We start from the raw sequence: 13,810 nt of genomic DNA on the forward strand, positions 1-13,810 counted from the left end.
CAAAAATGTTCAGGGAAATTCAGGAATACAGAAATACAAGTCACTGAGGAATGAAATAGGAAGGACAAGGAAGCTAAGACGAAATGGCTGCATGAAAAATTGAAGAAATCTAAAAAGAAATGATTCTCGGAAGGATTGACTCAGCATATAGGAATGTCAAAATAACCTTCGGTGAAATTTAAAGCAATGGTGGTAACATAAAGAGTGCAACGGGAATTCTACTGTTAAACGCAGAACAGAGAGTGTATAGGTGGAAAGAGTACATTGAAGGCCCCTATGAGGGGAAAGACTTGTCTGATGTGGTAGAAGAAGAAACAGGAGTCGATTTAGAAGAGATATAGAATACATGGTTACATTCATAATTTAAGAGAGCTTTGAAGGACTTAAGATCAAAAAGGCAGAAGGGACAGATAACATTCCATCATTGGGGAAGTGGCAACGAAACGACTATTCATGTTGGTGTGTAGAATTTATGAGTCTGGCGACATACCATTCGACTTTCGGAAAAATATCACCCACACAATTCCGAAGACTGCAAGAGCTGACAAGTGGGAGAACAGTCAGCTTAATAGCTCATTAATCCAAGTTGCTGACAAGAATAATGTGCAGGAGAATGGAAATGAAAATTGAGGCTGTACTAGATGACTATCTGTTTGGCTTTAGAAAAGGTAAAGGCAGGGGAGAGGCAGTTCTGACGTTGCTGTTGACAATGAAAGCAAGACTAAAGAAAAATCAGGACACATACATAGGATTTATCGACCTGGAAAAAGCCTTTGACAATGCAAAATGGTGCAAGATGTTCGAAATTCCGAGGAAAATAGGGTAAGCTATAGGGTAAGACGGCTAATATGCAATACGTACAAGAGCCAAGAGGGAATAATGAGAGCGGACGACAAAGAACAAAGTGTTGAGATTAAAGAGGGTGTAAGACAGGTATGTAGTGTTTCGCCCCTGCTGTACAGCCTGTACATCGAAGAAGCAAAGATGAAATTAAATGAAAGGTTCAGGAGTGGGATTAAAATTCTAAGTGAAAGGATATCAATGATACGATTCGCTAATGACATTGATATCCCGACTGAAACTGAAGAAGAATTACATGATCTGCTGAATGGAATGAACCGTCTAATGAGAACACAATATGGTTTGAGAGTAAATCGAAGAAAGATGAACGTAACGTGAAGTAGCAGAAATGAGAACAGCGAAAAACTTAACGTCAGGATTGATGATCACGAAGTAGATTAAGTTAAGAAATTTTGCTACCTAGGCAGCAAAATAACCAATGACAGGCGGAGCAAAGAGGACATCAAAAGTGGACTAGCACTGGCAAAAAGAAGTCTACTGGTATCAAACATAGGCCTTAATTTGAGGAAGAAATTTCTAAGACTGTATGTTTGGAGCACAACATTGTATGGTAGAGAAACATGGACTTTGGGGAAACCAGAACAGAAGAGAATCGAGGCATTTGAGATCTGTTGTTACAGACAAATGTTGAAAATTAGGCGGACTGAGAAGGTAAGGAATGAAGAGGTTCTGAACAGAATCGGTGAGGAAAGGAATATGTGGAAAACAGTGACAAGGAGAAGGGACAGGACAATAGGACATCTATTAAGACATCAGGGAATGAATTCCATGGTACTAGAGGCAGCTGTAGAGGGCACAAACTGTAGAGAAACACAGAGATTGGAATACATCCAGCAAGTAATTGAGGAAGTAGGTTGGAGAGGAATTTGTGGTGGGCCACTTCAAACCAGAAGACTGATGACTCAAAAAGAAAGAAAGAAAGAGAGAAATAGAGTTAAATGTGGCAGGGATTCCCGATACTCAGGGCTAATCAGCCTACGATGACCAGCCAGTACCGCTTGAGTTTTGAGTGGGTTGAGCTATAGCCCTGTATCCTGTGTCCATTTTGATGGTGCACACAGGTCGATATTGAGATTCTCCATAGCATTTTGGTTTTGCACTTAGACACAGCTAGAAGTCATCAGCGTACCTACGGTATTTATAGGAGGACAACACTGATGACACATCATTGACATACAATGAAAAGTGCGTAGGACGTAATACGGAAACCTGGAAGATTCGTGGTGCTACCTGGCTCCATTATGCTCTGCACTCTGCAGGTAAAGTAACAGATGCCAAAGTGGAAGAGTGAGTGAGTGAGCGATGCCCTCCAGTCACTGGCGGCAGCCTAAATACATGCTGTCGAGAGGGGGTTGGCGGCGTGTTGCTTGTGAGTGTGTCTCTGGCCTCTCTGATGATAGGCGCGCTTGACCCAGCGCCTACTAATCGATCTTCGCGCTTCATATTTGCCTACCAGTGTGCTGGCGACAGCTTACAACTGTACACTGCCAACGTTCTGTTCCTAATCCATTAGATATTAAAACATTTCTGTATGTCTTTCATCCACTCATAGTATCAAATTTGCACCTGGTGGCAAAACTTTGAACTAATTTTTTTCCAGCGTAAATTGGTTTCACATTAACATATCAGAATATCTATCAAATTTCCCTGTCATACGATTATTACAGCCCACACTGGACCTCCATGATTAGCTGCACTTCAATTACAACTATCTAGTATGTAGATGTCAATGTACCTATACATAACACTAATCTTTCTTCAACCCTGCGAAAAACTATCCACTAACCTGCAACTCATCCAAAACATAACAACAGAGCATTACCCATTAAAATATATTAACACATTTTTGATTTAATGCCATGACAGATAAAAGTTTGCAATTGTTAAATTCAGTGTTGAGCCTTCATTTTTAGCAGTAACATCTTTAGCTTATACCATAATTCTAATTTAATTGTGGGACTAATTTATTACTGTAAGACATAGTTGCAATTTGCCAACACATTGACATTATAAAACTGGACAGTATCCACGCCTTGTTGAACAGAATACATGTACAATCAATTAAAAACTGTAATGACAGATATAACACCATCTGCTGTAGTAGGCACAAGGTCAAAAGTCAGTGCTAGCAAATAAATAAATAAGTATTACCCAAAACTACTCTGAATTATCAATGGTGTAGCTTTCCTCTGACTATATTACAGCTGTCTTTTTTTCCATCCAACAGTATTTTTGTTGCACTGTCACCACTAGCCAGGCTTTCGTCATCGCTGTCTATTTCCGTTTTTGTTTTCCTTTCATCTCATCTGCTTACCTTATCTTATTATTTCTCCTGTCTTTGGACTGTCAGCTTCATTTTCGCATCCTCTGGTAGTGCTGACATGATTTCTGCTAATATGCCATTAGCCCCATTAGACAGGAACTTTATGATATGAGAACAAATGTTACAATGTTAATACTCTTAAGTCAGTGTGATACCTAAACTCCTTACCATAGCTATTACTAAAATTACCATTGCTGTTACGTGCAGTTCTTGTATTCTTCTCAGTGCGTCAGCTCCCTATTGTTGTTAGCATAGGTGTAACAGAGGACCATGTCTCATTCCTGTCATTTATAAGAAATCCATAAATAAATTAAACAATCATATGGGTACTAAGACTGAAGACAAAATCTTAATGCACTTTGAAAGTTTCTAAATCTTATATGTGTTTTTCGGCAGCGTCATACTACATAAACTACATAAGCCAAGTGTGTGCAATGCTTGTTGCTTTCTGAAAATAATAAATAAATTATACTTGTACTTGACCACTGTAAGGGCAATGCCAACACATTAATGCACATTTGTATCTATACCGGTTATATTTCAAATGATAGAGCGCAGCAATCAGTCGTCCATTTCTTGCAGATTTTATTCGGCAGATCTAGAATTGGGCTAATGCCTAGCCGTTATCAATGCACCAGTTCATAGTATCAATGCAGTTCTAGCATGTCAGCCCGCTGTTGCTCGGGCTTCAGTCACAGTTCGTCGAAGGCTTGAAATTCCTATGAACACCTGCTGTACTGTGTGTCAGGTGACCTCAGGAAGGGCATCCAGCCACCCTCTGCAATTAACACTGCCAAATCCGTACTAACAAAGCCGACCCCGCGTTGGAGCGGGACAAGGCCCCGAGAAAGAAAGAAAGAAAGAAAGAATTTAATCGACGTGATGTGTCAAGCAGTACACTACTAATGCTATATTCGAACATTATATGCGATCGTTTTTCGCACTCATTTACGTTAACTTACAATTTTCTACATTTACAGCAAGCTGTCCATCACACGAACTAGATATTTTGTATAAGTCATCTTGTATCCTCCTTCAGTCACTCGACGACGACTCCTTCCCGTACACTGCAGCATCATCAGCGAACAACCGCAGATTGCTGCTCACCTTGTCTCTTAGATCATTTATGTATACGTAGAATGAGAGTGGCCCTTTCACTTCCCTGGGGCACCCCATGTGTGTGATGAACACTCGCAGTCGAGGACAACTTACTGGATTGTATTACTTAAGCAGTATAAGAGCCACTTACGTAGCTAGGAACCACTTTCGTACACTCGTGCATTCGTTAACAGACTGCAGTGTGTAATGAGATACAATACTTCAAATTCTGCACATAAGATTAAATTGAGAGGAATGTAGAAAATAATATCTGTAATGCCCATATTTGATTCACTTTTGTTTCGTACTCCAAGAAAGAGCCAAAAAACTCTCGCTTGTTACCTCGTCTGTGACGGACGCGTTTTTTTTTTTAAAGTGTGCATCAAGGCAGCCATATTGTCAGTATTAATGACTTGTGCGACGAACGTAAGAAAAGTCTTATTGCCTCGTGAATAAAATAGTGAAAAATATTCCAGTCTTACGAGAATTATTTCCATCGACGTAGCATTGTAGTACTTCGTTCCACCGCCTTCGCTAAAGAAGCCGACGTCGCCTTAGGAAGATACGCATGGTCAACAAAGAGAAGAACGCTTATGGCGACCAACGACGTAAAATTCCAAAATATTGTTAATCGGAAATGTAAATTATATTTCAGACAAAATTCAATCAGAACTGAATTCGTCAGCATTCAGAGCCAGTCCTTACAGTCCATAAAAGCCGTTAAAAAATTCTAAAGTTAAAGTTACATATCCATATTTTTTCTTTTAAAAAATCAATAAATTTAATTTTTTTTAATTTATTCCGCCACAAATGGGGCACCGTGTCAAAATATTTCTGAAAAATGAATAGAAATACAGAATCTACCTGTTGTCGTTCATCCATAGTTGGCAGGATTTCACGCTAGAAAAGGGCAGGCTAAGTTTCGCACGAGGAATGCTTTCTGAAACAGTGCTGAATCCCGAAAAGAAGTTTTTCCATCTCAAAGAAATTTGTTCTGAGAATACGTTCAAGATTTCTGCAGAAAACGAATGTTGTATGCTTCGCGCCTTGACAAGCCAAGATGATTGACAGATGAGATTTTGTATTACGATTATGAAATGATTATAGATATCTGACATGTGAAGAGAGGCACTGTGGTTACCAGTAAATAAGAAACCGACGTAGCGAACAGAGCATGTGAAAATCACGTCGTCTGTCCGGTCGCATCCAACCTAACAGTGCGCAGTGATCGAAAAGCCCAATGTTAGGCTTGCGCAGGTATTTGTGGTTGTCACGAATGGTGAGAAGTCTTCTTGAACTACGAGTGCTCCGGCGAGGCTAATGACCGGATTAGTTATACTTTTTACCACCGTGATCGTGAAGAATACTGTGCGCTATAAAGTGGCCTTACAGTCCCATTTACAGGTTGAGACACCTGATAACGGCGGCTGGAGTTATCTAATCTGTCGGCCCGATCTCAAGGCGATGCTCTCAGCTGACGTATGCCGTACGCAGGCGGTGAGCGGTGAATGGCGCGTCGTCGTACAGTACTGCGGGCTCGCAGCAGCGAGTCGCCTCGCTGTGGCGCAGACGTGAACGCCGGTGCTGCCACCTGACAGAACTCTGCGGCACCTCTCACACCTCGCGTCGGCTGCTACGCGACCAGACGTGTGGCGGCAGAAGGCAGCTACTGTAGCTGTTTATAGGTGAGTAGCGCGCACCGCCAACTACTGCACACCTCACACTACTGCTGGCGCCACTTAACAGCTGCAGTGGCGTGGCGCCCTGTTTCTGGACAACTAGAAAGTTTGCGGCACAGTTGCGTGTAGTAGCAGACGGCACCGGTAAACAGGCAGACCGAAGTAGTGTCAAAATATGCTCCGGTGTTCCTCCGCGTTTAGCGTTAAGTACTCGGAAAGTGGCGCTCTCTGCCACAACCTAAACGTCGAGCAGCAGTTGAACGTGGACGGACCACTTGTGGAACAATGCTCTCGTCTAAATAAAACCTATTACCTTCTGAATTCTCATTTCTCTTTTTCTCCATTTCTCGTCTAGGCCTTCATACTCTGTTGGTTTCTAATGTGTTTTTACAGTATTCCTTCAATACTTCCCTGCGTGTCTTCTACCTGTTCTCCGAGCTCTACAAACCTGTTTGTTTTCCCCCCTCCCGCTTTCAATTCTCCCATCATAAACATTTTTGTTCCAAAACTGTCTCTACTGCTGTTCTTTCTTCGCTTGTTTTGTTTTAACGTAAATTTTCATGACCTGCTCCAGCTTCGGGTGTCTTTTTTTTTTTTTTTTTGCAAAATCTGTTGAGCATCTGTTTTTTTAATTTTTTGTCATTCATTATACACAAATGACCAAAAAATATCTTCTCTTTCTAAATGGTTTCTTTTGAAGCTTCCGTTTTCTGATACATGTAAATATTAGTTCCCAGTTTCCAGAAGTCCATCGTTTTTGGAGGACTCATTTTCTATACAATTGTTCTTATCAAGACTTACAGTTTTTCCAAGTTGTTGAACATTATGCATTTATTGCGTATGTGGATTGTGGTATGATTACTGTATTGTAATGCTTAATTTCAATTCGGTAAACTAACATTTCGCATTGTGGTAAATTCGCCTTGTGGTACAATAGCCTTTTTCCATCTTATCTGTCTGCAACTAAACAGAAGACTTTTCTAAATATTTTTATGAATTACTTATTGCAAATAATTCAGTTCTTTCGCCATTTATATTTGTCCTTTTTTTTCAAAATAATAACGTAGTCTCTGTTGCAGGTATTTATTCTAAAACTGACGCGTTACGCCACTAGTGGCGCATCTTCAGAATTTCTGTAAATTAACAATAACGCATGTATTACATAAAGTCGTGACCATGGGCTCATCCAGCCGCTACTAAGTAACTACTGACTTAAGTAACTTATAAAACAAACTTGCCTTAGACAGCGGAAACCACACTAGTCAAAACGTAAACATTAAACGGAACGGAACCGCAGTCGTCAAATTTAAAACCGGATGAATTAAAAGGCAAATAAATTTGTAGAAGAATTCCTTCTAAAACAGATTACTACAAAGACTTTACGTATCTATGAACATGAAGAACCTAACCAGGAATTGTTAGACAGTCACACTCACCAAATCATGGGGAAAACAGGTTGTGGTTACGGTTGCGATGAACTGGGGTAACGCACAATAGTCAACGAAAACTGCGCCACGCAGCGTGTGGGCTGCGAAAGCAGCCCGCGTGTTGACCTAAGGCGAACCGAACGCTCATTGTATGCGCCATGCTGGTGGCGCTAGTTGTGCCTGGTATGTGGCCATCATTTACGTATTGATGGATAATTAAAAACAATGGTACAAGATAGCGCCGGAAGTACACAGATTAAATAAATCAATAGTTCATATGTAATACCTTAAAAGTTGTTAAAACAAATATAAAGTTGAAAATCAAAAGAGTAAACACGATGTCACAGTGGCGAGTAACACCCGGAAATCCTGTTGGTGGTTACTTAGCCATATAGGAACCTATTAGTGACATTTTTGTAAATCAGTCATCAAAGTGTCATAAAAAATTTTATTCTTAGACATAAGCTGCACATTGAGACTTACATCTTCCGAAAGCTTCAAAAATTTGGTTTTTTAAAATTCCTCAAGTGGAGTTACCTTTTGACCTTTAGTTCCCACGTGTAGGATTTGTAAAGAATCTATTGTTGGTTCATCGTGCCCGATAACCTTTAGAGCTCCGTAAACAAATAACTGTTTCCTGCAGTAACCCTCATAGTAGGTAAATGCTCACGAAGACGCGTTCTAACCTCGCGTCCCGTTTGTCCGGCGTATGCACGAGAGCGTTGGTCACATGTCAGTTTGTAGACCCCGGAATTAGCAATGCGATATCTACTAGGTAGTTCGTCATGGTTAGGTTGATACTGAATCCGATCCCGGGTGAGATAAGAGATTCTATCACACCCTTCTTAAGCAGATCTGGAAGTCTGTATGATACGTTACCTACAAATGGCAAAGTAATGTAAGTACGCTCAGACGTATTATAAGAAATGTGGAGAACGTTATTCACACTGGCTAATTTCGTCCGCAAGACTGGGGTTATAGCTCTTAGAGTAATCGATATATTTCAGATTATCGATTTCAAGTTTTAAAGATTCGTGACTTGGCTGAGTACTAGTCGCTCGATGAACCATAGGCAAAAAGAAACTGTGTTTACGAGGTACTGCGTGACGTGAGAACGCACGGATAACAGCATCACTTGTTGTAGGTCTGAGAAAAATGTCGTATTTAATGCGCCCTTCCATTAATTAAAGGGTGCCATTAGTTGGCGCGTTAAAGTTAATTTAGCGTGCAAGCCACAAAATTCGTCCACGACAGTACCTGCATCTTCACCCAGACCGTTAAAAATGATAGAAATATCATCGACGTATCTACAGTAGTACAGTACTACTGCTTAAAATAACTGCATTCTAGACTGTTGATGAATATGTCTGCTTGCTGACCCCCTAAACAATTCCCCATGGCTAGCCCATCTTTTTGCATATATACACGGTTGTTAAAGGAGAAGTAGTGATAGGAACTGTAGGCAGTGGGGACCCTAAGGAGAGCTATTAGCTCATCATTTTCATCCTGTGCAAGGGAAATTTTCTTAGCTAAAATCTAAAAATTGTATTACTGTTTCTGAACCAGGCCGGAAATGAAATAGAAAAGCATATTTTGACCCATATCTGATTATTGTTCATAATAGATTTGGTTTTTGCATAGACATTCTTAAATCTATTTTGTTGGCTCCCTTGTCCAAGAAATTGACATGCATTACTGGATTTGTAAAAGTTTAAGGAAGTATAACGAAATTATCAACAAGTGAGATTCAGTTTACTTCAACAACTTCCTTCTTTTTCACCGAAATTACAGATAAAAATGAAATGAGCGTATGACACAGTTGGCCGGGAGGCTTCATCCGGGGATGTTCGGCCCCCACATTTGAGCTTCCTAACATTTTCTATAGAATGCTACTGAAGGGTAAGGGAAATAAATGAATCATCACCTTACCTTATTCCTGTATTTATTTGTAAGGCTTTTGATATTTCGGCCATAGGTTGGTTTGATGCTTTGTTTCTACCTGTAAACCATCCACGTATTAAGCGGATTACCTTTGTTAAACTGGACTGAAGTTATGAACATGTTCTTGGAATTCAGTAATTGTGACGAATTGCTTCATTCAAGGTGTGTAAATTCTATACCCAACTGACGTTCATCCATCTGTCAAGTGTGTTCTATCCAGCAAGCGTTCCGAGTCTACATTATTAGCAAATCTAAAACGGAATATGACATTTTGCTTCTCACTTTTCTTATGGATGAATCAATTATTGTCACTTTCCATTGTTCTAGAATCTCTTCTGTATTACATGTTTCTTCACAGATTATTTGTAGATACTTTCAAACTTTTGTTGGTACCGTATTAAACGTTCAGAAGTTCTGTACACTATGTAAAGTATTATTATTTTTTAGTATTTTAATTAATTCCTTATTTCATCATTGGTGGTTGGCAGAATTTCCATAATTTCCGTATGTAAATTATAACTTATGTTTTTTACGGGTGGGTAAAAAGCAGCTCAAAGTACTTGGCAAATATTTCATAATTCTTAGCATTCTTTAAGCTAGTTCCACTACTTTCATCTCTACAGCAAATGCCTGGAAACTGTAGAACTGTCGCATAGTTTTCGTATCCAAGAGGGTTTCACGAAAATAACGTTGCTGTTCTTTCAGACCGTCCCATTTAAATTACCCAGGCAGGTCTGTTACACTTTCATACATGCTATAGCGACTAGTCACTTTCCTGGAAGCGGGTTTCCGTATTCGTTCGGTGTCTGCCGTCACGCCTACTGGAAAAGGACCCCGAACACTGGAACAATACTCAGGAATAAGTCTTGCCTGCGGTCCTTTACAGCTGCACTACATTTCCCTAGAGCCCTTCCGACAAATCTGGGTCTTCCCTTTACATTCCCCTTCCTCTGATTTTATGTGTTTTCGACCTAATTCTTGTTGTCTCGCAATATTTACCCTAGAGAAGCTTGATGCTGACGTTGTAACCTGAGACTAGTGCGTTCTTTTGGGTTGTTGTTGTTGTGGTCTTCAGTCCTGAGACTGGTTTGATGCAGCTCTCCATGCTACCCTATCCTGTGCAAGCTTCTTCATCTCCCAGTACTTACTGCAACCTACATTCTTCTGAATCTGCATAGTGTATTCATCTCTTGGTCTCCCTCTACGATTTGTACCATCCACGCTGCCCTCCAATGCCAAATTGTTGATCCCTTGATGCCTCAGAACATGTCCAACCAACCGATCCCTTCTTCTAGTCAAGGTGTGCCACAAACTAATCTTCCCCCCAATACCTCCTCATTAGTAATGTGATCTACCCATCTACCGAGCGAGGTGGCGCAGTGGTTAGACACTTGACTCGCATTCGGGAGGACGACGGTTGAATCCTGCGTCCGGCCATCCTGATTTAGGTTTTCCGTGATTTCCCTAAATCGCTCCAGGCAAATGCCTGGATGGTTCCTTTGAAATGGCACGGCCGACTTCCTTCCCCATCCTTCCCTAATTCGATGAGACCGATGACCTCGCTGTCTGGTCTCCCTCCCCAAAACAATCCTCAACTACCCATCTAGTCTTCAGCATTCTTCTGCAGCACCACATTTCGAAAGCTTCTATTCTCTTCTTGTCCAAACTATTTATCGTCCATGTTTCACTTCCATACATGGCTACACTCCATACAAATACTTTCAGATCGGACTTTCTGCCACTTAAATCTATACTCTATGTTAACAAATTTCTCTTCTTCAGAAACGCTTTCTTTGCCATTGCCAGTCTACATTTTATATCCTCTCTACTTCGACAATCATCAGTTATTTTGTTCCCCAAATAGCAGAACTCCTTTACTACTTTAAGTGTCTCATTTCCTAATCTAATTCCCTCAGCGTCACCCGACTTAATTCGACTACATTCCATTATCTTCGTTTTGCTTTTGTTGATGTTCATCTTATACCCTGCTTTCAAGACACTGTCCATTCCATTCAACTGCTCTTCCAAGTCATTTGCTGTCTCTGACAGAATTACAATGTTATCGGCGAACCTCAAAGTTTTTATTTCTTCTTCATGGATTTTAATGCCTACTCCGAATTTTTCTTTTGTTTCCTTTACTGTTTGCTCAATATACAGATTGAATAACATCGGGGAGAGGCTACACCCCTGTCTCACTCCCTTCCCAACCACTGCTTCCCTTTCATACCCCTCGACTCTTACAACTGCCATCTGATTTCTGTACAAATTGAAAATAGCCTTTCGCTCCCTGTATTTTCCCCCTGCCACCTTTAGAATTTGAAAGAGAGTATTCCAGTCAACATTGTCAAAAGCTTTCTCTAAGTCTACAAATGCTAGAAACGTAGGCTTGCCTTTCCTTAACCTTTCTTCTAAGATAAGTCGTAAGGTCAGTATTGCTTCACGTGTTCCAATATTTCTACGGAATCCAAACTGATCTTCCCCGAGGTCGGCTTCTACCAGTTTTTCCATTCGTCTGTAAAGAATTCGTGTTAGTATTTTGCAGCTGTGACTTATTAAACTGATAGTTCGGTAATTTCACATCTGTCAACACCTGCTTTCTTTGGGATTGGAATTATTATATTCTTCTTCCCCCCCATGAACCATGGAACTTGCCGTTGGTGGGGAGGCTTGCGTGCCTCAGCGATACAGATAGCCGTACCGTAGGTAGAACCACAACGGAGGGGTATCTGTTGAGAGGCCAGACAAACGTGTGGTTCCTGAAGAGGGGCAGCAGCCTTTTCAGTAGTTGCAAGGGCAACAGTCTGGATGATTGACTGATCTGGCCTTGTAACAATAACCAAAACGGCCTGGCTGTGCTGGTACTGCGAACGGCTGAAAGCAAGGGGAAACTACGGCCGTAATTTTTCCCGAGGGCATGCAGCTTTACTGTATGATTAAATGATGATGGCGTCCTCTTGGGTAAAATATTCCGGAGGTAAAATAGTCCCCCATTCGGATCTCCGGGCGGGGACTACACAAGAGGATGTCGTTATCAGGAGAAAGAAAACTGGCGTTCTACGGATCGGAGCGTGGAATGTCAGATCCCTTAATCGGGCAGGTAGGTTAGAAAATTTAAAAAGGGAAATGGATAGGTTAAAGTTAGATATAGTGGGAATTAGTGAAGTTCGGTGGCAGGAGGAACAAGACTTCTGGTCAGGTGACTACAGGGTTATCAACACAAAGTCAAATAGGGCTAATGCAGGAGTAGGTTTAATAATGAACAAAAAATAGGAGTGCGGGTTAGTTACTACAAACAGCATAGTGAACGCATTATTGTGGCCAAGATAGACACAAAGCCCACACCTACTACAGTAGTACAAGTTTATATGCCAACTAGCTCTGCAGATGACGAAGAAATTGAAGAAATGTATGATGAAATAAAAGAAATTATTCAGATAGTGAAGGGAGACGAAAATTTAATAGTCATGGGTGACTGGAATTCGAGTGTAGGAAAAGGGAGAGAAGGAAACGTAGTAGGTGAATATGGATTGGGGCTAAGAAATGAAAGAGGAAGCCGCCTGGTAGAATTTTGCACAGATCACAACTTAATGATAGCTAACACTTGGTTTAAGAATCATGATAGAAGGTTGTATACATGGAAGAACCCTGGAGATAATGCGCATACATAGGGGCAGAAATCCATTCCAGTACGATTATGCCATAGGTGGTAAATCATTGGAAGCGGTAACGACCGTAAAATACTTAGGAGTTACTATCCGGAGCGATCTGAAGTGGAATGATCACATAAAACAAATAGTGGGAAAAGCAGGCGCCAGGTTGAGATTCATAGGAAGAATTCTAAGAAAATGTGACTCATCGACGAAAGAAGTAGCTTACAAAACGCTTGTTCGTCCGATTCTTGAGTATTGCTCATCAGTATGGGACCCTTACCAGGTTGGATTAATAGAAGAGATAGACATGATCCAGCGAAAAGCAGCGCGATTCGTCATGGGGACATTTAGTCAGCGCGAGAGCGTTACGGAGATGCTGAACAAGCTCCAGTGGCGGACACTTCAAGAAAGGCGTTACGCAATACGGAGAGGTTTATTATCGAAATTACGAGAGAGCACATTCCGGGAAGAGATGGGCAACATATTACTACCGCCCACATATATCTCGCGTAATGATCACAACGAAAATATCCGAGAAATTAGAGCAAATACGGAGACTTACAAGCAGTCGTTCTTCCCACGCACAATTCGTGAATGGAACAGGGAAGGGGGGATCAGATAGTGGTACAATAAGTACCCTCCGCCACACACCGTAAGGTGGCTCGCGGAGTATAGATGTAGATGTAGATGTAGATACTAAAAGGTATCAGATAGATTATGTATTGGTAAGACAGAGATTTAGGAACCAGGTTTTAAATTGTAAGACATTTCCAGGGGCAGATGTGGACTCTGACCACAATCTATTGGTTATGACCTGTAGATTAAAACTGA

General features: G+C 41.0%; 1 protein-coding gene across 1 annotated transcript in view; it reads right to left on the reverse strand.

The window, feature by feature from the left end:
• LOC126236003 (serpin B6-like) overlaps window positions 1-7,524 on the reverse strand; it is a 156,629-nt gene extending 149,105 nt beyond the window's left edge. Inside the window, exon 1 of the mRNA XM_049945012.1 lies at window positions 7,398-7,524. The gene's annotated coding sequence lies outside the window, so the exon portion shown is untranslated. The remainder of the gene's footprint in view (window positions 1-7,397) is intronic.
• Between the last annotated feature and the right edge of the window lie 6,286 nt (window positions 7,525-13,810).

Source organism: Schistocerca nitens, chromosome 2, assembly GCF_023898315.1.
Source record: "Schistocerca nitens isolate TAMUIC-IGC-003100 chromosome 2, iqSchNite1.1, whole genome shotgun sequence".
NCBI classification, from domain to species: domain Eukaryota; kingdom Metazoa; phylum Arthropoda; class Insecta; order Orthoptera; family Acrididae; genus Schistocerca; species Schistocerca nitens.